General features: G+C 42.7%; 1 protein-coding gene, 1 long non-coding RNA gene and 1 pseudogene across 2 annotated transcripts in view; 2 read left to right on the top strand and 1 right to left on the bottom strand.

The window, feature by feature from the left end:
• LOC113881544 overlaps positions 1–15,110 on the bottom strand; it is a 42,528-nt gene extending 27,418 nt beyond the window's left edge. Inside the window, exon 1 of the long non-coding RNA XR_003508057.1 lies at positions 14,393–15,110. This is a non-coding gene — a long non-coding RNA (uncharacterized LOC113881544). The remainder of the gene's footprint in view (positions 1–14,392) is intronic.
• LOC113881542 lies at positions 37–1,286 on the top strand (annotated as a pseudogene).
• Positions 13,805–23,703, top strand: part of C23H6orf222 (chromosome 23 C6orf222 homolog) — a 44,212-nt gene continuing 34,313 nt past the window's right edge. Inside the window, exon 1 of the mRNA XM_027524556.1 lies at positions 13,805–14,183. The gene's annotated coding sequence lies outside the window, so the exon portion shown is untranslated. The remainder of the gene's footprint in view (positions 14,184–23,703) is intronic.

Genomic DNA, 23,703 nt, shown 5'->3' with positions numbered 1-23,703 from the left:
GGACGCCGCCGAGAAAGCATCGTTGAAGTCTTCCCCGCCTCCACTGCCGTCATGTCTAAATCAGAGTCTCCCAAAGAGCCGAACAGCTGCGGAAGCTCTTCATCGGAGGACTGAGCTTTGAAACAACCGATGAGAGTCTGAGGAGCCATTTTGAGCAATGGGGAACGCTCACAGACTGTGTGGTAATGAGGGATCCAAACACCAAGCGCTCCAGAGGCTTCGGGTTTGTCACATACGCCACGGTGGAGGAGGTGGATGCGGCCATGAATGCAAGGCCACACAAGGTGGACGGAAGAGTTGCGGAACCAAAGAGGGCCGTCTCAAGAGAAGATTCTCAAAGACCTGGTGCCCACTTAACTGTGAAAAAGATTTTTGTTGGTGGCATTAAAGAAGACACTGAAGAACATCACCTGAGAGATTATTTTGAACAGTACGGGAAAATTGAAGTAATTGAAATCATGACTGACCGAGGCAGTGGCAAAAAGAGAGGCTTTGCTTTTGTAACCTTTGATGACCATGACTCCGTAGACAAGATTGTCATTCAGAAATACCACACTGTGAATGGCCACAACTGTGAAGTGAGAAAAGCCCTGTCTAAGCAAGAGATGGCTGCTAGTGCTTCATCCAGCCAGAGAGGTCGAAGTGGTTCTGGAAACTTTGGTGGCGGTGGTGGAGGGTTTTTGGTGGGAATGACAACTTTGGTCGTGGAGGAAACTTCAGTGGTCGAGGTGGCTTTGGTGGCAGCCGTGGTGGTGGCAGATATGGTGGCAGTGGGATGGATATAATGGATTTGGTAATGACGGAAGCAATTTTGGAGGTGGAAGAAGCTACAATGATTTTGGCAATTACAACAGTCAATCTTCAAATTTTGGACCCATGAAAGGAGGAAACTTTGGAAGCAGAAGTTCTGGCCCCTGTGGTGGTGGAGGCCAGTACTTTGCCAAACCACGAAACCAAGGTGGCTATGGTGGCTCCAGCAGCATCAGTAGTTATGGCAGTGGGAGAAGGTTTTACTTACTGCCAGGAAACAAAGCTTAGCAGGAGAGGAGAGCCAGAGAAGTGACAGGGAAGCTACAGGTTACAACAGATTTGTGAACTCAGCCAAGCACAGTGGTGGCAGGGCCTAGCTGCTACAAAGAAGACATGTTTTAGACAATACTCATGTGTATGGGCAAAAAACTCAAGGACTGTACTTGTGACTAATTGTATAACAGGTTATTTTAGTTTCTGTTCTGTGGAAAGTGTAAAGCATTCCAACAAAGGGTTTTAATGTAGATTTTTTTTTTTGTACCCATGCTGTTGATTGCTAAATGTAATAGTCTGATCATGATGCTGAATAAATGTCTTTTTATTTTTTTAATGTGCTGTGTAAAGTTAGTCTTCCTGAAGCCATTTTGGTAAACTACCCCAACAGTGTGAAGTTAGAATTCCTTCAGGGTGATGCCAGGTTCCATTTGAAATTTATTTACAACCTGCTTGGTGGAGAAGCTGTTGTCTTCAGAACCTTGGTGTAGTTGAACTGACAGTTACTGTGTTGTGACCTGGAGTTCACCATTAAAAGGGTCACCCATGCAAAGTCATGGAGTTTTTTAATTTTTTTGGTTATTAATGATTGTTGGTACATCCTATGCAATATATCTAAATTGAATTATGGTACCAGATAAAGTTATAGATGGGAATGATGCTTGTGTATCATCCATTATCATGTGTAATCAATAAAAGATTTAATACCCTCTTGAAAAAAAAAAAACTAAAAAGATAACACAAAAATTGAAGAAAATATCTCCAAACTGTATACCTAACAAGGGACTTATATCCAGGATACAGGAAGGATTCTTACAACCCAATAAAAAAAAAAAAGACAAATAACCCAATTAAAAATTGGGCAAAAGACTTGAATAGATGCTTCTCCAAAGAAGATATACAAATATCAATAATAGCACATGAAAAGATTCTCAAAATCACTAATCATTAGGGGAATGTGATCAAACCACAATGAGATACTACTTTATATGTACTAAGATGGCTGTAATAAAAAAGATGAACAGTAACAAGTGTCAGAGAGGATCAGAGAAACTGAAATCCTCATATATTGCTGATATGTAGCTGCTATGAAAAACAGTTTGGCATTTTCTTAAGCTAAAGCAGATTTATGATATGCTCCAGCAATATTATTCCTGAGCACATAACCAAGAGAACTGAAAATTTATGAATATGTATATTTATACACAAATATTCACATGAGAAACGCTGGGCTGGAAGAAGCACAAGCTGGAATCAGGATTGCTGGGAGAAATATCAATAACCTCAGATATGCAGATGACACCACCCTTATGGCAGAAAGTGAAGAGGAACTCAAAAGCCTCTTGATGAAAGTGAAAGAGGAGAGTGAAAAAGTTGGGTTAAACCTCAACATTCAGAAAACGAAGATCATGGGATCTGGTCCCATCACGTCATGGGAAATAGATGGGGAAACAGTGGAAACAGTGTCAGACTATTTTTTTGGCTCCAAAATCACTGCAGATGGTGATTGCAGCCATGAAATTAAAAGACGCTTACTCCTTGGAAAGAAAGTTATGACCAACCTAGATAGCATATTGAAAAGCAGAGACATTACTTTGCCAACAAAGGTCCGTCTAGTCAAGGTTATGGTTTTTCCAGTGGTCATGTATGGATGTGAGAGTTGGACTGTGAAGAAAGCTGAGCGCTGAAGAATTGATGCTTTTGAGCTGTGGTGTTGGAGAAGACTCTTGAGAGTCCTTTGGACTGCAAGGAGATCCAACCAGTCCATTCTGAAGGAGATCAGCCCTGGGTGTTCTTTGGAAGGAATGATGCTAAAGCTGAAACTCCAGTACTTTGGCCACCTCATGCGAAGAGTTGACTCATTGGAAAAGACTCTGATGCTGGGAGGGATTGGGGGCAGGAGGAAGAGGGGACGACAGAGGATGAGATGGTTGGATGGCATCACCGACTTGATGGATGTGAGTTTGAGTGAACTCTGGGAGTTGGTGATGGACAGGGAGGCCTGGCGTGCTGCGATTCATGGGGTCGCTAAGAGTCGGACATGACTGAGCGACTGAACTGAACTGAACTGAATTGATTCACAGCAGCATTATTTGTAAAGCAAAAAAAAAAAAAAAAAAAACCCAACCAAAGGAAACAAATAATGGAAGAATGGATAAACAAACATGGCATATCCATACAATGGAATGTTATTTGGCCATAAAAAGGAAGAAAGTTCTGATACACGCTATAACATGGATGAAGGTGGAAAACATTATGCCAAGTAAGAGAAGTCAAATACAAAGGTTACCTATTGTATGATTCCTTTTATATGAAATGTCCCGAACTGGCAGATCCATAGAAATAGAGGGCAGATTGGTGGCTGCCAGGGGCTGGAGGGAAAAGGGAATGGGGAGCGACGATTAATGGCTATGGGACTTCTTTTCAGGGTGATGAGGACCTGAATGTCTTCTTCTCATGAATATTTAATTCTTATGGAATCAGATGGTATTTCTTTGCAACTTTTCTGTCATTTTCAAATTTCTTTCAGGGATGAGCTATCTGATTAAAGTGCTCTTAGGAAAGTCATAATAAGCATGATTCATGGCTGCACTGCCCTTTGCCTACCCTTTTCTTTCTTGTATCTCACATGGGCCTGTCAAGTATAATATTTGTGAGTTTTATCAGTCTGGCTTTAGTTGGAGGAAAACAGAAAGTCCATCAGCTAATTTTAGCAGAAAAGGAAGCAGGGGTTTACAAAGTCATTGAAAGGGCTGGAGGAGTAGGTTCCAGGTGGGACCTCCAGGAATGTTCCAGAACACCACCACCAGACAGCAACATGCTGGAATCTTGCTGCTACAAAGAACACAGGTTCTCTTTAACCCTGCTTTGTTCCAGCAGCATCTTCATCCACAGAAATTTGCCCTTATCTAACTTGCTACTTCCAAATCATGGGCCAGGGCATGTGAACTGTCAGATCTGAACTCAAACCGGAAACTCTTAGCTGTAAGTCTGGGAAATGTACTCTTCAGTTTTCCAGCCTATGAGGTAGAGGAAGAGACCTTGGAGGAGGTTGGGATACATGTGAATGGGGTCAACCCATTAGGACAATCAAGATCTTAACATTTAGGGACTTCCCTGGTGGTCCAGTGGTTAAAAATCTGCCACAGGGCACATGGGTTTGATCCCTGGTTGGGGAACTAAGATCCCAAATGTCACGGGGTAACTAAGCCCAGGAACCACAACGACAAAACTCATGAGCCACAAACTAGAGAGAAGCCCACAGGCTGCAACTGAAGAGTCCACAGGCCGCAATGAATGCCGCGATTAGGACCTGACGCAGCTAAATAAATATTTTTTAAAAGACCTTCACATTTACTAAAATTTAAATAAATTTAACATTTAATACATTAAATTATATTTAACAAGGTTCAGTACTTACTTGAGCTAAATAACGGATGATCCTTTTTGTGTGTGTCTGTAAAATTTGTATTTGTTTTGTGAAATGACTTTTTCCCATCTGTGGAATCTAGAGATTGACCCCTGAAGCGGGTCCTTGGAATCTGGAGAAGTGGTTTCCTTTGAGAAGTGCTCATATCTGACTCTGAGTGCTTTGCATGGCTGACACTGAAGTGAATAACTGCTTTCTCTACAGGAAGTGAGACACTCCTGTGCATAATATATGGGAAGCAAGAGCTTCCTTGTATTCTCTTGAGCATAATGAGCACTTCCTGGAGGAAACAATACAACTTGATAAATTGAATATTTTTTTCAATTAAAGAACCAGCTGCTCATGAATAAACTCAAAAGCCTAGACGTATTTGAGAAGATGCTTAATTTCATTAATAATTGAATAATTCAAATGACAGTGGCTTATGGATCGACAGCAATGAACAGGCTCAGAGGTGTCAGGAGTGGGAAGAAGCAGCCATTCACAAACCACAGCTGGAGATGTGAAGAAGTGCAAAGTTTTGGAAGAGAATTTGGTAGTCTACCAAAGTTTTAAACATGTCTTCCTTGTAACCCAGCCATTCTATTTCTAAGGATATACCTTTCAGAAATATTCTCACATAGTACAAACATATATTCAAGGAGATATTCTCTGAAGCACTGTGTTATTGTCACAAAAGCTTAGGAAAAATCCAAATGACCAGCAATGGGGTTTGGATAAATAAATACAATGAAATACCACACAGCTAATGTAAAGCTAAAAAAATGTGCTGGATGAAGCACAAGCTGGAATCAAGATTGCTGGGAAAAATATCAATAACCTCAGATATGCAGATGACACCACCCTTTATGGCAGAAAGTGAAGAGGAACTCAAAAGCCTCTTGATGAAAGTGAAAGTGGAGAGTGAAAAAGTTGGCTTAAAGCTCAACATTCAGAAAACAAAGATCATGGCATCCGGTCCCATCACTTCATGGGAAGTAGATGGGGAAACAGTGGAAACAGTGTCAAACTTTATTTTTTTGGGCTCCAAAATCACTGCAGATGGTGATTGCAGCCATGAAATTAAGAGATGCTTGCTCCTTGGAAGGAAGGTTGTGATCAACCTGGATAGCATGTTAAAAAGCAGAGACATTGCTTTGCCAACAAAGGTCCGTCTAGTCAAGGCTTTGTATGTACACATCCACATGTATGGATGTGACAGTTGGACTGTGAAGAAAGCTGAGCATTGAAGAATTGATGCTTTTGAACTGTGATGTTGGAGAAGACTCTTGAGAGTCCCTTGGACTGCAAGGAGATCCAACCAGTCCATTCTAAAGGAGATCAGCCCTGGGTGTTCTTTGGAAGGACTGATGCTAAAGCTGAAACTCCAATACTTTGGCCACCTCATGCAAAGAGTTGACTCATTGGAAAAGACTCTGATGCTGGGAGGGATCAGGGGCAGGAGGAGAAGGGGACGACAGAGGATGAGATGGCTGGATGGCATCACGGACTCCATGGAGTGAACTCTGGGAGTTGGTGATGGACAGGGAGGCCTGGCGTGCTGCGATTCATGGGGTCACAAAGAGTCAGACACGACTGAGCGACTGAACTGAACTGAATGTAAAGAAAAGTAGATTCATAAGTAGTGACGTGAATGGATATGTGGACACTTCTGCAGGCACAGGGCTGAGGGTCTTGGTCTTTTGTCAAATGGAGACGCTATCCTGGTCTATGAATATTTGGAACTGGTGAAACCCTGATTCAGAAAACATGGCACAGCAAGGCTTGGGTTGATTTTGTTATATAAGATAGTTTATAAAAACTGTATCAAGGAATTAAACTGAAAGCATGGGATATTCACTAGTCTTTATGTCTTCCAAGGAATTAAACTGAAAGCATGGGATATTCACTAGTCTTTATGTCTTCCACTAAGTCATGAGAATTTTACTTACCTCTCAGAATCTCAAGTGAGAAAGGAAATGTTCAACTTGGATCTCCTTATTGTCAACCATCTTGGGTTAAAAGCGGAGGGAGTGTTACCTTTGGAAGGGAGGGAGGGACCCAGCTGTGGACAAGCTGATGTAAGCCCACCTCCTGGTCTCCTCCCCTCTCCTCTGCCTGCCTAAGTTGAGCTGGGAGTTCCAACTTTTTAAAGTTTCAAGGAGAAAAGTCATCCACAGAAGGCTGAGGAGCCAGTGTGGGTAAAATGTAATTTTCTTCATGTCACCTTGAACAGGAAATACAGGGACACTGCTGAACACCTCTCTGAGTACTGACTGCTTCTTGGAGTTCTGAACATTTTCACACACTAAGTTTAAAAAAAAAATCATCTGGGGTTTAGAAGGCAGAAAGGAGTCTTCTTTTCTCTTTGGCCAAAAACTCCTTTAAGATAGTTTATTTGTCTTTGTGTTTATTGTGGAACCACCAAAAGAACATCTTAAAAAAAAAAAGCAACTTGTGGAACAGTATATGATGAACGTTCCGTCTGTGACAATAAAAACAACAACAATGAATCATAGAAAACAGCATATACTTTTTGCTATTAAAAGTACCCCATTCTGGAGAAGAAAATGGCAACCCTCTACAGTATTTGTGCCTAGAAAATCTCACGGACAGAGGAGCCTGGTGGGCTACAGTCCATGAGGTTGCAAAAAAGTTGGGCACAACTTAGCAACTAAACAACAAAATAATAAAAATTGGTTCATTAATTGTAACAAATTAGTATTGTGTCATATTAATGTGATATGTTAATAGAGGAAACTGACTGTGAGGTATATGGGAACTCTGTACTATCTTCCCAACTTCTCTGTAAACCTAAAACTTCTAAAAAAATTAACTCTAGAAAAATTGAAAAAAAAAATCCCAGAAGAATATATTTAAAACAGTGACTCTCTCCCACATGTGGGGGTGTTATGGGGTCCTGGTATTTTAGGTCATACACAGATAAGTATTATTACACAGTGCAACGGCTCTGCTCCCAGCAGTTGGCCCAACAGGCCTGCCTGTCAGTATGGCTTTTGTTTTGATAAGACCTTCAAATTCTGTTCTGGATAGCTTCCTGGTGAGTGGAGTGACCTTCCTTATCAACGGAGAGTGCAGTCACCTGCTAATACTAAGGTCCGCCTATTCCTTGAAACATAGCTCCTTCTTGGTTGGACCCTGGTACCTGAAATCCCACCATCTGATAACTTTCCCAGGGGAATTTCAGAACCGTCAGGAAGAGGCTGGCTCTCAAGTTTCACCTTGTGGGCAACCTCTGCAGGTGGAAACCTGCTCCTACCCCAGACTTCTATAGAAAGTCAGCGCTAAGAACAAAAGTCACTAAGGACAGAAAAGCCTGTGAGTAATGCTTTCAGTTCAGTTCAGTTCAGTCGCTCAGTCGTGTCCGACTCTCTGCAGAGAGAGAGTAATGCTTTGGGGATCAACCTTAGCTTCACTGTTTTCGATGTTGGTTTTGCATTTTTTATTTCAAGATGAACTATTTTCTCTTTTATTTCATTTTATTTGCTCATTTTTTAGAGTCCATGATGGGAACACTTTGAAAGTAACAGGATGGTACTATCATCTGCCTGGCATGCACTCCTTCTACTGGACAGTCAGGCTAATAAAGTCAGTGCTCCTGAGGGCTTCCTTGAGGAGGAGGGGGAATCTCAGTGGGTTTGTGACTCAGAGAAGACAGACAGCTGAGTCGTGAACCTGGACTTGAGTTAGCTGGGTAGGGGTGCCCAGACCTGGAGACCTAGATTGCTGAATGACTGTGTGTGAAAGTCTGTATTAGTTCCCTGTAGCTACCATAACAAATTGCTACAAATCTAGGGGCTTAAAATAACAGAAATTTATTCTTGCACAGGAGATCAGAGGTCCAAAATCAAGTTATCAACAGGGCTGGTTCCCTTTGGAGGTTCTGAGGGAGATCCCATTCCATGCCTTTCTCCTAGATTCCAATGGCAATCTTTGACATCCCTTGGTTTATAGATGCTTCACGCCCATCTCAACGTCCATCTTTACATGGCTGTCTTCCCTCTATGTGTCTCAAATAGCCTTTTGCTTTTCTCTTATAAGGAGATCTGTCATTGGGTTTAGGGCCCGCTCTCAATCCAGGATAATCTCATCTTGAGGTCCTTAACTACACCCCAAGACTTTTTCCAATAATGTCACATTGCATAGACTCCAGGGGTTTAGACTTGGACACAGCCTTTTGGGGGTCATCACTCAGCCCACTAAAGAGAGGGACACATCGGGACGGAAGATAGTTGCTGCTCTCAATGCCCTTCAAGCTACTGCAATTATTCATGGCATGTTGCAAAACTCTCTTTGCCTAGTAATTTGCATAACCTCCTATCTGTAAAAGAGGTCCCAGCTCCCAGGGACTAAATTGCATTGTTTCAGCCAGTTCAGACCTGGCAGGAACATGGGTGTAATGAAGCCCATTTGCAGAGGAAGAAGGGATGCTGAATAGAAGGAGAAATAGACAGGCATTTGCGGGTAGGTGGCCAGCTCCTGAGGAATAGGGCCTTCTTGAAACCCCTCTCCTCCCTTCTGCTTGTTGTCAGTCCCAGGCCCTTCTGCTGGTGGGGATCTCTCTCCTCACCAACCCTCCCAAATGGGAAGCTTTGATTTGGGTTTGTTCAGTGGCCAGAAAGCCAGAGCCACTGCTTGGCATTCTTTTTGGGAGGGAGGTAGTGACAGAGAGGGCCTGGCCCGCAGCCAGAATTTCTCTGTGAAACTGAAGCCCTGGGTGACATGTTTGAGGTGCCAAGTGAACAGGAAGGAAGGTTTCTGTGAGACACAGCAAACTGGAAGCTGTCATTGGCGGAGATACTCCAGGAATCCTCCCTTTGAACCCCCATTGATAAGGGCGCAGGCCATTTTCTCATTATTGCTGGTTTTTGTTTTTATGTCAACATTCCTTTATCGAACCATGTATACTACTGAAATATAAAGAAATCACGAGTTTACGGAAGATTACCAAGACTAATGTCATTAATTCAACACAAGGCTTCATGTACTGAAACAATTCACCTTCATTATCAGCACAGAAATGTAAAACTTTGAAAAGCTAAATAAAACAGTCTCAGTTCAGTTCAGTCGCTCAGTCGTGTCCGACTCTTTGCGACCCCATGAATTGCAGCATGCCAGGCCTCCCTGTCCACCACCAACTCCTGGAGTTCACTCAGACTCACATCCATTGAGTCGGTGATGTCATCCAGCCATCTCATCCTCTGTCGTCCCCTTCTCCTCCTGCCCCCAATCCCTCCCAGCATCAGAGTCTTTTCCAATGAGTCAACTCTTCACATGAGGTGGCCAAAGTACTGTAGTTTCAGCTTTAGCATCATTCCTTCCAAAGAAATCCCAGGGCTAATCTCCTTCAGAATGGACTGGTTGGATCTCTTTGCAGTCCAAGGGACTCTCAAGAGTCTTCTCCAACTCCACAGTTCAAAAGCATCAAAACAGCCTACTTAACTTCAAATCCTGTTCCATGAACATCTTTAACAATTATTTGACATAATTTTAGGTGCTATATGAATAGCAAATAATTTAACAATAACTTTAACAATACGATTTAACTAAAATAAAAGTATAAAATTCTGGTCAGTCATACTTTTTTTTTTAAAGTCAGATGGTAAAAGCTATAAATTATTGAGTTCCCTGCCCCCTAAACATCTGGAGTAACCCTGTATACAATGAAAAAATGTAAGTATAAAATATTATTGTTAAACTATTAATTGCATAAGGAAAAAATGTAGACTTCACCATAGCAAAGATGACTACTAGCTTTGGTTACTATTAGATTCAACCACCATTCAGTCACTGAGTTTTCTGAGTACCCACAACAAGCCTGGCACTATTCTAGGCACTGGGAGACAATGAACAACAAAAATTAATAGTTTTTAATCCTCATGGGACTTTTATTCTGCTGTGGGAAATAGACAAAAACAAACACAAAATAATAAGAATCGTAAGTGTGGTAAATTCTAGTAAGGAGACAAACAAGACTTTGCCAAAACCTTGAAAGCTGAACTGTGGAATTCTAAAACCTAAAAATAAAAAATTCATGAAGAGTTACATCAAGATGACATAGATTCTGGACCTTTGCTAACATATTAGAAAACTATAGATACCGGGGTCCAGCCCCGGTGGAGTCAGGGGTTTTGAAGGGGAGACGGCTTTGGCGATCAGGATACAGTAGAATTAAAGATATAAAGAGTGATCAAATAAGGATAGCTCAGTGAGAAAATTCAGTGGAGCAAAGAGGCTGAATAACTTGGTTTACGTGGAAAGCTAATAAAATTCCAAGATAAGGAATTCACGTCACCTACGTAGGCCGCAGGCGTCCTCCCGTTCTCCCGAAGGAGAGGAGACACTAAGGCCTCCCCAGTCAGATCTTAGAAGCCCAGGCATAGTTAGTAGGCTTGACAAGCCTCCACGTTCCAGGTGGGAATTCAGCCAGAAGGTGAGAGAAAGAACGACATGGGGACACCAAGTTTTGGTGAACAAGGCCCGCACTTTATTTTCCAAAGTAGTTTTTATACCTTAAGTTGTGCATAGAGGATAATGGGGGAAGGGGGTAGAGTCAACAGTAAGCCAGGCTTTCTTCCTGCAAACTTATCATATGCAAAAGTTTAGGTGAATTACATCATCTTCTGGCCAAGAGGCCTGTTAACATTTTAAGATCCTTTCTTCAGAAAACTTATTTTTCTCTAAAGGTGATTATTCTAAAGTCAGGCGCCACCCTCCAAAAGCATTAGATAAAGTTACATTCCTATAGGGCAAAGGTGTGGTGGGCTATAACAAGAAAAGAATTAACTCAAGGGTCCAAGGTTACAAACATTAAAGCTACTACTTACATTCCTATACACCAATTATATTAATCAATACACTGCCAGGGACACAGTAGGTAAGGGCTATGGAAACTTAGCAGCAAACATTGGCCCAACAAGTGAAAAACCCTTCACTAATACAATTTCTAATCAATCTTTTAACTGCTCAAAGGAATCTGTATTAAGACAGTTTAGAACATCTCATGCCTTTCATGGTTGGGAGGCTGTGAACAATCACATATGGCCGGAAGAACCTATTCAGGCAGGCTAGAGGACTTCCAAAGGAGTTTGTAGGTTGAAACACTCTTGTCACGCCCAGGAACTTTATTAACTGGAGCTGTAAGTTAACTCTTTTTCAGAGAGAGGTGGTGGGGGACAGCCCCCCATAAAGTCAGAGGTATAGGTGAGAGCACAAAGTAGTAAAGTAGGCAGACTCTGGTTTTGGGGGTAGATGCTCGAGAATTGCCAGGGGGACTCTTGAGGCTCGATCTGCACGCATGCCGAGCCTCCTTCCTCATGACCTTTGTCACGGGTGGAGTTCCTCACGCTGGCTCCCAGCATATAGACACTGCCAGTGGAGACAGAGATCAATCTTTCACTGTCAAAGCTATGAATGGCATTACTCAGCAATATAGTAGCCTCTTAAGATAATTAACCTCACAGTTCCACAGAGTTAAAAAGTTTGTAAACACAATATTAAAAAAAAATAAAATTAACAGGTGCCTAAGGAGATAGGACAACCAAATGTAACGTGGCATCCTAAATGGAGGGACTTCCTTGGTCATCCAGTGGTTAAGACTCCATGCTCCTAGTGCAGGAGGCCCAGGTTCCATCCCTGGTTAGGAAACTATATCCCACAAGCCACAACTAGGGACCACGAATACCACAGCTAAGACCTTGTGCAGCCAAATAAATAAATTTTTTTAAAAAGAAGAGTAAAAAATATCCTGAATGGAATACTGAAACAGGAAAAAAAAAAAAAAAGAAGGAAATCTGAATAGGCTACAGACTTTAGTTAATGATGTATCAAGATTGGTTCATTCATTGTAACAACTGTACCATACCAATGTAAGATGTTAATCACGGGGGATACTGGGTGGGGGTATCTGCATGATCTTAATTTTTTTGTAAATCTAAAACTGTTTTAAACAAAACCAAGTATACTTTTAAAAAACATATATAAGATGGCTTCAGGAATTATGGTGGAAGGAAGGGAAGTTAGTAAAAGACTTAAATTAAATGATAAGCCATAAAACTCTGCAATGTGAATTAAAATATAACTCAAAAGGGACTTCCCTGGTGGTCCACTGGCTAAGACTCTGGACTCCCAATGGAGGGGGCCCCAGTTTGACCCCTGGTCAGGGGACTAGATCCCACATGCCACAACCGAGAGTTCGCACGCCACAACTGAAGATCCTGCATGCGACAATGAAAATGGAAGGTCCCTTGTGCAGCAACTAAGACCCAGCACAGCCAATAAATAAATACTAAAATACAACTCAAGAAATTCAAAGGAGATGCACAGATACTTATGACCTCTATTCATCCTAAAATCTTTCTAGGACAGAGATCAATGGATTTTTCATACAAACTAAATAGCTCTGCATCAAAACAGGCAATAAGTGCACAGTATTTTAGATCCCTATTTAATGACTAATAGACTATATTTTACGTATGGCACTGTCCTGAAATTGTCATAAAATGCCTGGACAAGGATCAACCTCATAGGTCTAACTACATTATTTCCTTCAAGAAACAAGTTTACTTGTTGTGTGTTTTCCAGGTCTCCTGTAAATTTATCACACTTTGATAATAAAAAAAAAATTAAAAACAGAATGAAACAAGTTTATATTTACTTCAGGAAAAAAAAGCAGAGGACACCTAGTAAGGGGGCAGGGAGAAAAGATTATGTATGAAAGGAGAAAAATTATTTCCCAGGTCTAACTGGAAGGAATTACATAAGGCAGTACATACTTAAATCTAATTGAGATAACTAGATGACGAATCTATTCCTTCTGTATTACTCCTAACCCCAAAAGAAATCCTACAAAACAAAGATGTCCCTTATTCTAAAGTCTTCTCTCACAGAAATCTTAAATATATAATTGGAAAATACTCAAGAAGAAATGGAATAATTAACACTTCCTCAGTAATTCTTGTTTGCACCACTCTGAGGAGAATCAGACACTGCTTCGTGTTGAGACGAGAAAAAGGAAAGGAAAGGTGTGAAAAATTCCAAGTAGGCCGACGAATTACACTGCATCACGACTTCCCCTGTGGTCAATGCAGCGAACCTGGTTTAATCCCTGGTCAGGGAACTAGATCCCACATCCCCTACCACAACTAAGACGCAGCGTAGCCAAGTAAGTAAAATAAAAATAAACATTTTTTAAAATTGCATCTGGCACAGATTAGGAAAAGCATCAACGTTGCCAAAAGAACTGTCAAGGATGCAAGTCAAGAGAAGGAAAGGAGGTTTTCCAACAGGCCACAGCCTAACCCAAGGGGTAAAAATCGCCACCGCCCCCACGGCTCCCTCACTCCCCAACCACACCATCCTCAAGTCGCCTCCAATCCAAATACACATCCTCCATGGTTGGTGGTTTTAGTCGCCAAGTCGTGTCCGACTCTGCATTGCAGGCAGATTCTTTACCGACTGAGCTACAAGGGAAGCCACATCCTCCATAACCCACACCAGCTCCCCATCCAGGGGGAAACAACCCAAGTAGCGCCCAGGACCTCCACTTCCCTCCTTCCACAAGATTCGCACTTCTGGGGGCCAAGACTCTGGGGAAAGCAGAGCCCAGACCGCACCCTCCCTGAAGGACGAAGAGGCCGGATCCGGAGCGGGGCTTCCCGGGTGGGCCTCATGGAGCTGACCAGCCGGGATAAGAGCCAGGAACTGGCTGGGGTTCGAGCAGGGAGCGGGGGTGAGTGAGTCCAGTGCCCCGAAGGGACGCTCAGGCGGCGGGGGCTGGGCGGGGAGAGGGCCGGGTGGCGGGAAAGGAGCCGGCGGAGCCAGGGACGCGAGGTCGAAACCCGCCGGCGGTCGCGGCGATGAGAAACCGGCGGCCGAAAGGGGTGGGTGAACGCGGGCGGCGGCTGGGGGAGGAGCGGGCGCGGGAAGCCGCGCACTCACTGCTCTGCGCCCCCGCGAACGCCGGCTGGAATCTCCTCAGCGGCGTCCGGAAGTCTCCACCCGCGGGCGGGAGGGAGCCGGCGAGGCTGCCGCCGCCGCTCCCGCGCGCCGACGGAGAGGCTCGCGGACGGGCGGGCGCCGAGCTCCCGCGGCCCCTGCAGGCCCGGCGGCGGGCGAGGCTGAGGGCAGGGCTCCTCTCTACCCAAGCTGGCAGCCCTTGGCGTCGTCCGGCACCGAGCGGGGCCTGCGGTTAGGAAAGGAAGAAGGGAGCGGCTGGAAGCAGCCAAGAGCGTGCTCGGGGTCCGGAGGCTGGAATCGCTGCCGCCTCAGCGTCTGGTCGCGAGACCGCGGTGTGGGCGGCGGGGCCTGAGCGCGGCCGCGTCTGGCGTCTCTTCCCGAGCGAAGCCTCGGCTGCGGCCGCCAAGTGCGCCCCGCGCAGCTAACGTCTGGTTATTATTTCTGTTCCTACAAAGTCTTTTATCCAAATTTATTTATCTACCTTTTTTTTAAAGTTCTTTTGTTTGCTTTTTTAAGTGGAATTATTATATGTAATGCTTTAATGCGTCTGGAAAATATTTTAAACTACAGTGTAGATCCAAAACGATCCTCCTCTGATTTCCGGCCAGTTTCTCCAACATCATTTACTGCATCATCAATCCCCTCTTCTTTTTGGTTTGTGAGCTTTCTTTCTCAATAAATTTGTATGTTATTTTGTATGGCTTCAGAGCTTATTTTTTTCCTTGATTGATTTGCCCATTAATTCTTCTGGATGCAGCCTGATTTACTTCTTTGTTTGTAATACACTTACTATCTAGCAGAGAAAACATGCCCTCCTCATCTTAATTATTTTTCTTTTCCAAAAATTTGTAAACTCACTTGCTAATTTTCCAGTGATATAGAGCTAGGGGAATTTTTGTCAGTTTTAAAATTCTGTGTCAATTTCTTTTGAATTTTAACTGGATATATGATGGATTATGAATTAACAGAGTTGACATTTTTTTCATGGATGTTTCTAAATTTTCTCATGTCTTTTATATCATTCATGGATCTCATGCATTTCTTCTTTAGGGTAACTAGAATATTTAAAAATTGCTGTCGTGGCTAGGATATTTTCTGCTATCATATCTTCTAATTGGTTATATAGAAATACAGTAAATAGAAAAGTAACAGTAAATAGAAAAACGACTTTTTTGTGTGTACATTTATTTGGCACACAGACTCTTGTGTTATTCTGAGTTTTTAGTAGGTTCCAATTTTCTGGCTGTATAATATTTTTACAAGTGATAACAATATTGCCTTCCTATATCTATATCTGTATCATCCATATCTATAAAGGATTTCAATATAAAATGAATGAAAATATGAAATGGAGAATCTCACATATGTGCCCTCAGAATAACAACTTCAGAACAGAGAGACTGGGACTTCCCTGGTGGTCCAGTGGTTAAGAATCCACCTTGCATTGCAGAGGACTCAGGTTTGATCCTGGTTTGGGGAGCTAAGTTCTCACATGCTGTGGAGCAATTAAGCCCACATGGCAACTGCTGAGGCCACACTACAACTAGAGAGTCAATGTGCCCCAAGGAAAGATCCTGTCTGAACTTAAATGTTGTTTTAAAAAAGAAAAGAGAAATTGATTTCCATTAAAGGTCTGATTTACAGGAGACTGAGACATCTTACCAATGAACATTTGTCAAGAATCTCTCCCCGTTCTCAAGCCAATAAGCTTACTGTTTGGTCTCTGGTTGGACTTCCCTATCTTTGCACTCCTTGCCCATAAATAGACTCCTTCCCAAACCATCAATTAATTCAGGCTACAGCATGCATTTCCCAAATTGCAATTCCTCTGCTACTCTCAAATCTAAAATTTCTGGTAATTTGAGATTGCCTCAGTTTACCTCCTTATTTAGGTTGACATTGAATGGTGTCAGAAGTGGGATCCAAGGAAGAGCACCTCAGGAGGGATAGTGACTCTCATCAGTGAGCAAGGTACCTGTGCTGAGCCCTTGTGATCAGTGCTTCTTAGAGTCGCCTCTTCCGGCTTGATGAGTCTGCTCTTGGATTTCAAGCTCCCTCCCTTAGGTCACACTCTCCAAATCTATTTAGGATTTGGATAAGGACAGATTGTCCTTCCAGTGAGTGATCGTTTAGTTTTTGAATTAGAATACACTTGGATTTTCCTGAGAGCAAACCAAAAAGTAAAATTGGCAGACACAGATTGAACCCCTAAATGCTGCCAGAGTGCTCGCCACTTGTGTATGAGAGACAACCATCCTCAAGGCACAAGGTTCCTGTGTAAGAATAAAGTGGTCACAAGTGAGCAGATTTCCCGATAGGCCACTTACCACTCACAAGAAAATTCCATGTAACAAGGGACACCAGGGCACAGGTTGGACAAAGAGGGCAAAGGCTGTCCGCCAGAAAAAAGAAGTATCCCATGAAAGTCACACTGTGAACAAAACTCAAGCCCCAGCCCTAAGCATATCCCTTTGGCTATCTAGGACTTTGTGTGCTTGCTCTTGGAGAAAAACTCCAAAAATGGGATCCTAGTCATCTAAAGGCTTTACGGTTGGCTCCTCTTTAGGAACCCCAGCCAGTTTTATGTTTAAAAATTACAGTGTCTCCACATGTGAATGGACTAATCTTACTGATGACAACCTAGAATTATTCTGTCCATTATGAAGACTGTTCCAATTAGACAAGATCATTCATTTAAGAGATGTGCTTGAAGGCAAGCGTTCCCAAACCAAATAGGATGGATACATATTATAGTTGGTATGCAGACACCTCCAAAAACTTCAAAATTCCAAAATTTGAAAACTTCACTGAAAACTTCATTGTGAAAGGCTAATAAAAATTAAAGATATAGGCTAATAAAAATTAAAGATATAAGTACCTATAACAAAAGACTATGAAGACTGATGTAACGCCTACTGCTGCCCTCTGTCCTCCTTGACTTGGGTACTCATTCTACCAATTCTCCTCTGAATTGCCTTTCCACTCTGAACAGACTACAGGACTGTAAACAAAATTCCACAGAATTAGTTATCCTCATATCCACCCTCAAAGAATGGCCCCCACATGTGTCTGTCCCAGATTTGACAGGATTCTGAGGGGTTTTCTGGTAAACTGCCACCAATTATTCCCTTAAATAGCCAAGGGGAAACTAAATTTAAGAGTAATGGTTAAAACTCTGAGCATCCAATTCAAGGGGCATAAGTTCGGTCTCTGGTCGGGGAACTAAGAGCCCATATGCCATGTGGCATGGCCAAGAAAACAAACAAACAAAAGTAATGGAAAACCTTGCCAAATTTTGGTAAAGACCAGAATTACACTATATTTTAAATCCCACTCACTTTGGAGCCTACACACTGGATCCTAGGAAAACTGGCAGAGACCAAGTGAAGGGTCAGAATTCGTTTAGAGTCAACATTCCTGAATCTGTCTATCCTAAGAAAGAGAAGAAAATAGAATTTCATGTTGTCCCTTCCTTTTGGAATCCAGATACATTGGTTATTGAATTTTCTCTCCTGAGCTAGCTGTTACCTTCTTGTTTGTTTCATTTTGTGTCCTGAGAACTTGGCTTGGCATTCATCAGGTTGGGGATCCCCAAATATGGCTAGACAGAAATGTCTGTTGCACCCCATTTGTGGCTAGGTATGGCTAGATAGAGATGTGGATTCCACTGCATTTGCAGCTTGAATCCTTTTGCCAGCCCTCAAGAGAACTGTCTTTCATTTATATGGTTATCTTTGGGGATGGCTCTGGATCCTGGGAAGACAATCCCTTCTGTACTGTCTTCGGGGATGCCTGTATGTGTTTATGCCATATATGTCTTTCTCCCCCTGAGGAATCCTGCTTACTGCTGAATGTGTATCTTTTTGCATGTGTTCTTACAAAACTGGCATTGTTGTCTTTCCAATTTGTATTTTTAATTTACATAATGTTATTTGGTACATCTCATTCTCTTTTTCTGGAGAAGGCAATGGCACCCTACTCCAGTACTCTTGCCTGGCAAATCCCATGGACGGAGGAGCCTGGAAGGCTGCAGTCCAGGCGGTCGCTAGGAGTCAGACACGACTGAGCGACTTCACTTTCACTTTTCACTTTCATGCATTGGAGAAGGAAATGGCAACCCACTCCAGTGTTATTGCCTGGAGAATCCCAGGGACCGGGGAGCCTGGTGGGCTGCCGTCTATGGGGTCGCACAGAGTCGGACACGACTGAAGTGACTTAGCAGCATTCTCTTTTTCACTTTTTTCCCCCTGGGAAACACTGCATCTCTAGGATACTTCCACATTTCTGTCGGTTGCTTCTAATGTGTAAATAATTCTCCAGGGTGTCCATCCACTACCTCTTATCTGTCCTTCTCCCAGGATCTTTCAACTCCCTGCTACCACAAGTGGTGCTGCCATGGATATCCTTGTTTCAGTTCAGTTCAGTTCAGTTCAATTCAGTCGCTTAGTCGTGTCTGACTCTTTGCGACCCCATGAACTGCAGCACGCCAGGCCTCCCTGTCCATCACCAATTCCTGGAGCTTGCTCAAATTCATGTCCATTGACTCCGTGATGCCATCCAGTCATCTCATCCCCTGTCATCCCCTTTTCCTCCTGCCCTCAATCTTTCCCAGCATCAGGGTCTTTTCAAATGAGTCAGCTCTTCACATCAGGTGGCCAAAGTATTACAGTTTCAGCTTCAGCATTAGTCCTTCCAATGAACACCTAAGGACTGATCTCCTTTAGGATGGACTGGTTGGATCTCCTTGCTATCCAAGGGACTCTCAAGAGTCTTCTCCAACACCACAGTTCAAAAGCATCAATTCTTCAGCGCTTTATAGTCCAACTCTCACATCCATACGTGACCACTGGAAAAACCATAGCCTTGACTAGATGGACCTTTGTTGGCTCTGCTTTTTAATATGCGGTCTAGGTTGGTCATAACTTTCCTTCCAAGGAGTAAGCGTCTTATAATTTCATGGCTGCAATCACCATCTGCAGTGGTTTTGGAGCCCAGAAAAATAAAGTCTGACACTGTTTCCACTGTTTCCCCATCTATTTCCCATGAAGTGATGGGACCGGATGCCATGATCTTGGTTTTCTGAATGTTGAGTTTTAAGCTGACTTTTTCACTCTCCTCTTTCACTTTCATCAAGAGGCTCTTTAGTTCCTCTTCACTTTCTGCCATAAGGGTGGTGTCATCTGCATATCTGAAGTTATTGACATTTCTCCCGGCAATCTTGATTCCAGCTTGTGCTTCATCCAGCCTGGCATTTCTTATGACGTACTCTGCATATAAGTTAAATAAGCAGGGTGACAATATACAGTCTTGACGTACTCCTTTTCCTATTTGGAACCAGTCTGTTGTTCCATGTCCAGTTCTAATTGTTGCTTCCTGACCTGCATACAGGTTTCTCAAGAGGCAGATCAGGTGGTCTGGTATTCCCATCTCTTTCAGAATTTTCTACAGTTTATTGTGATCCACACAGTCAAAGGCTTTGGCATAGTCAATAAAGCAGAAATAGATGTTTTTCTGGAATTCTCTTGCTTTTTTGATGATCCAGTGGATGTTGGCAATTTGGTCTCTGGTTCCTCTGCCTTTTCTAAAACCAGCTTGAACAACTGGAAGTTCACGGTTCACATATTGCTGAAGCCTGGCTTGGAGAATTTTGAGCATTACTTTGGTAGCCTGTGAGATGAGTACAATTGTGTAGTAGTTTGAGCATTCTTTGGCATTGCCTTTCTTTGGGATTGGAATGAAAACTGACCTTTTCCAGTCCTGTGGCCACTGCTGAGTTTTCCAAATTTGCTGGCATATTGAGTGCAGCACTTTCACAGCATCATCTTTCAGGATTTGAAATAGCTCAACTGGAATTCCATCACCTCCACTAGCTTTGTTTGTAGTGATGCTTTCTAAGGCCCACTTGACTTTGCATTCCAGGGTGTCTGGCTCTAGGTGAGTGAGCCCACCATCGTGATTAACTGGTCATGAAGATCTTTTTTGTACAGTTCTTCTGTGTATTCTTGCCACCTCTTCATAATATCTTCTGCTTCTGTCAGGTCCATACCATTTCTGTCCTTTATTGAGCCCATCTTTGCATGAAGTGTTCCCTCAGTATCTCTAATTTTCTTGCAGAAATCTCTAGTCTTTCCCATTCTGTTGTTTTCCTCTATTTATTTGCACTGATTGCTGAGGAAGGCTTTCTTATCTCTCCTTGCTTTTCTTTGGAACTCTGCATTCAAATGGGTATATCTTTCCTTTTCTCCTTTGCTTTTCACTTCTCTTGTTTTCACAGCTTGTGTATGTGCCCTTAAACAGCTTTGTGAGAATGGCTAGGAGTGGAATTGCTAGTCCCTGGAAAGTAGACATCAGTTTTCACTAACATGGCCTGATTGTTGTCCAGAATGGCTGTACCAGTCCGTATATTCCCTATCTGCCTGCAGAGTATGGAAGTTTTCTGAATGTTGAGCTTTAAGCCAACTTTTTCATTCTCCTCTTTCACTTTCATCAAGAGGCTCTTTAGTTCCTCTTCACTTTCTGCCATTAGGGTGGTATCATATGCTTATCTGAGGTTACTGATATTTCTCCCGGCAATCTTGAGTCCAGCTTGTGCTTCCTCAAGCCCAGCATTTCTCATGATGTACTCTGCATGTAAGTTAAATAAGCAGGGTGACAATATACAGCCTTGATGTATTCCTTTCTCAATTTGGAACCAGTCTATCATTCCATGTCTGGCTCTAACTGTTGCTTTTTGACCTGCATACAGATTTCTCAGGAGGCAGATAAGGTGGTCTGGTATTCCCATCTCTTTCAGAATTTTCCACAATTTGTTGTGATCCACACAGTCAAAAGCTTTGGCATAGTCAAAAAAGCAAAAGTAAATGTTTTTCTGGAACTCTCTTGCTTTTTCTGGAGAAGGCAATGGCACCCCACTCCAGTATTCTTGCCTAGAGAATCCCAGGGATGGGGAAACCTGGTGGGCTGCCATCTATGGGGTCGCACAGAGTTGGACACGACTGAAGCGACTTAGCAGGAGCAGCAGCTTGCTTTTTCTATGATCCAATGGCTGTTGGAAATTTGATCTCTGGTTCCTCTGCCTTTTCTAAAACCAGCTTGAACATCAGGAAGTTCATGGTTCACATACTGTTGAAGCTTAGTTGGAGAATTTTGAGCATTACTTTGGTAGCGTGTGAGATGAGTACAATTGTGCAGTAGTTTGAACATTCTTTGGCATTGCCTTTCTTTGGGATTGGAATGAAAACTGACCTTTTCCAGTCCTGTGGCCACTGCTGAATTTTCTAAATTTGCTGGCATATTGAGTGCAGCACTTTCACAGCATCATCTTTTAGGATTTGAAATAGCTCAACTGTAATTCCATCACTTCCACTAACTTTGTTCATAGCAATGCTTCCTAAGGCCCACTTGACTTTGCATTCCAAGATGTCTGGCTCTAGGTGTGTGATCACACCATCGTGGTTATCTAGGTCATTAAGACCTTTTCTGTATAGTTCTTCTGTGTATTCTTGCCACCTCTTCTTAATATATTCTGCTTTTGTTAGGTCCATACCGTTTCTGTCCTTTATTGTGCCCATCTTTGCATGAAATTTTCCTTTGGTATCTCTAATTTTCTTGCAGAAATCTCTAGTCTTTCCAATTCTATTGTTTTCCTCTATTTCTTTGCGCTGATCCCTGAGGAAAGCTTTCTTATCTCTCCTTGCTATTCTTTGGAGCTCTGTGTTCAGATGGACATATCTTTCCCTTTCTCCTTTGCCTTTTGCTTCCCTTCTTTCCTCAGCTATTTGTAAGGCCTCCTCAGACAACCATTCTGCCTTCTTGCATTTCTTTTTCTTGGGGATGGTTTTGATCACTGCCTCCTGTACAGTATTTCAAACTTCTGTCCATAGTTTTTCAGGCGCTCTATCAGATCTAATCCCTTGAATCTATTTGTCACTTCCACTGTATAATCGTAAGGGATTGATTTAGGTCATACCTGAATGGTCTAGTGGTTTTCCCTACTTTTTTCAATTTGAGTCTAAATTTTGCAATTTGTGGTTCATGATCTGAGCCACAGTCAGTTCCTGGTCTGGTTTTTGATGACTGTATAGAGCTTCTCCATCTTAGGCTGCAAAGAATATAATCCATCTGATTTCGGTGTTGACCACCTGGTGATGTCCATGTGTAAAGTCGTCTCTTGTGTTGCTGGAAGAGGGTGTTTGCTATGATCAGTGTGTTCTCTTGGTAAAACTCTGTTAGCCTTTGCCCTGCTTCATTTTGTGCTCCAAGGCCAAACTTGCCTGTTACTCCAGGTATCTCTTGACTTCCTACTTTTGCATTCCAGTCCCCTATGATAAAAAGGACATCTCTTTTGGGGGTTAGTTCTAGAAGGTCTTGTAGGTCATTATAGAACTGTTCAACTTCAGCTTCTTTGGCATTAGTGTTTGGGGCATAGACTTGGATTACTGTGATAATGAATGGTTTCCCTTGGAAATGAACAGAGATCATTCTTTCATTTTTGAGATTGCACCCAAGTACTGCATTTTAGACTCATTTGTTGACCTTGAGGGCTACTTAATTTCTTCTAAGGGATTCTTGCCCACAGTAGTAGATATAATGGTCATCTGAATTAAATTCGCTCATTCCGGTCCATTTTAGTTCACCGATTCCTAAAATGTTGATGTTCACTCTTGCCATCTTCTGTTTGACCACTTCCAATTTACCCTGATTCAGGGACCTGACATTCCAGGTTCCTATGCAATACTGTTCTTTACAGCATTGGACTTTACTTCCATCATGTCACATCCACAACTGGGCGTTGTTTTCACTTTGGCTCCATCTCTTCATTCTTTCTGGAGTTATTTCTATTTCTCCAGTTTTTTCTGGTGCATATTGGGCACCTACCAACCTGGGGAGTTCATCTTTCAGTGTCCTATCTTTTTGCCTTTTCATATTGTTCATGGGGTTCTCGAGGCAAGAATACTGAAGGGGTTTGCCATTCCCTTCTCCAGTGGAGCGTGTTTTGTCAGAACTCTCACCATGACCTGTCTGTCTTGGGTGGCCCCACAGGGTATGGCTCATAGTTTCATTGAGTTAGACAAGGCTGTGGTCCATGTGATCAGATTGGTTAGTTTTTTGTGACTGTGGTTTTCATTCTCTCTTCCCTCTGATGGATAAGGATAAGAGGCTTGTGGAAGCTTCCTGATAGGAGAGACTAATTTTGGGGGGGATCTGGGTCTTGTTCTGATGGGCAGGCCCATGTTCAATAAATCTTTAATCCAATTTTCTGTTGATGGGCAAGGCTGTGTTCCCTCCCTGTT

This window comes from Bos indicus x Bos taurus, chromosome 23 (assembly GCF_003369695.1).
Source record: "Bos indicus x Bos taurus breed Angus x Brahman F1 hybrid chromosome 23, Bos_hybrid_MaternalHap_v2.0, whole genome shotgun sequence".
Lineage (NCBI taxonomy): Eukaryota > Metazoa > Chordata > Mammalia > Artiodactyla > Bovidae > Bos > Bos indicus x Bos taurus.
This window is presented reverse-complemented; position numbering and strand designations above follow the sequence as displayed.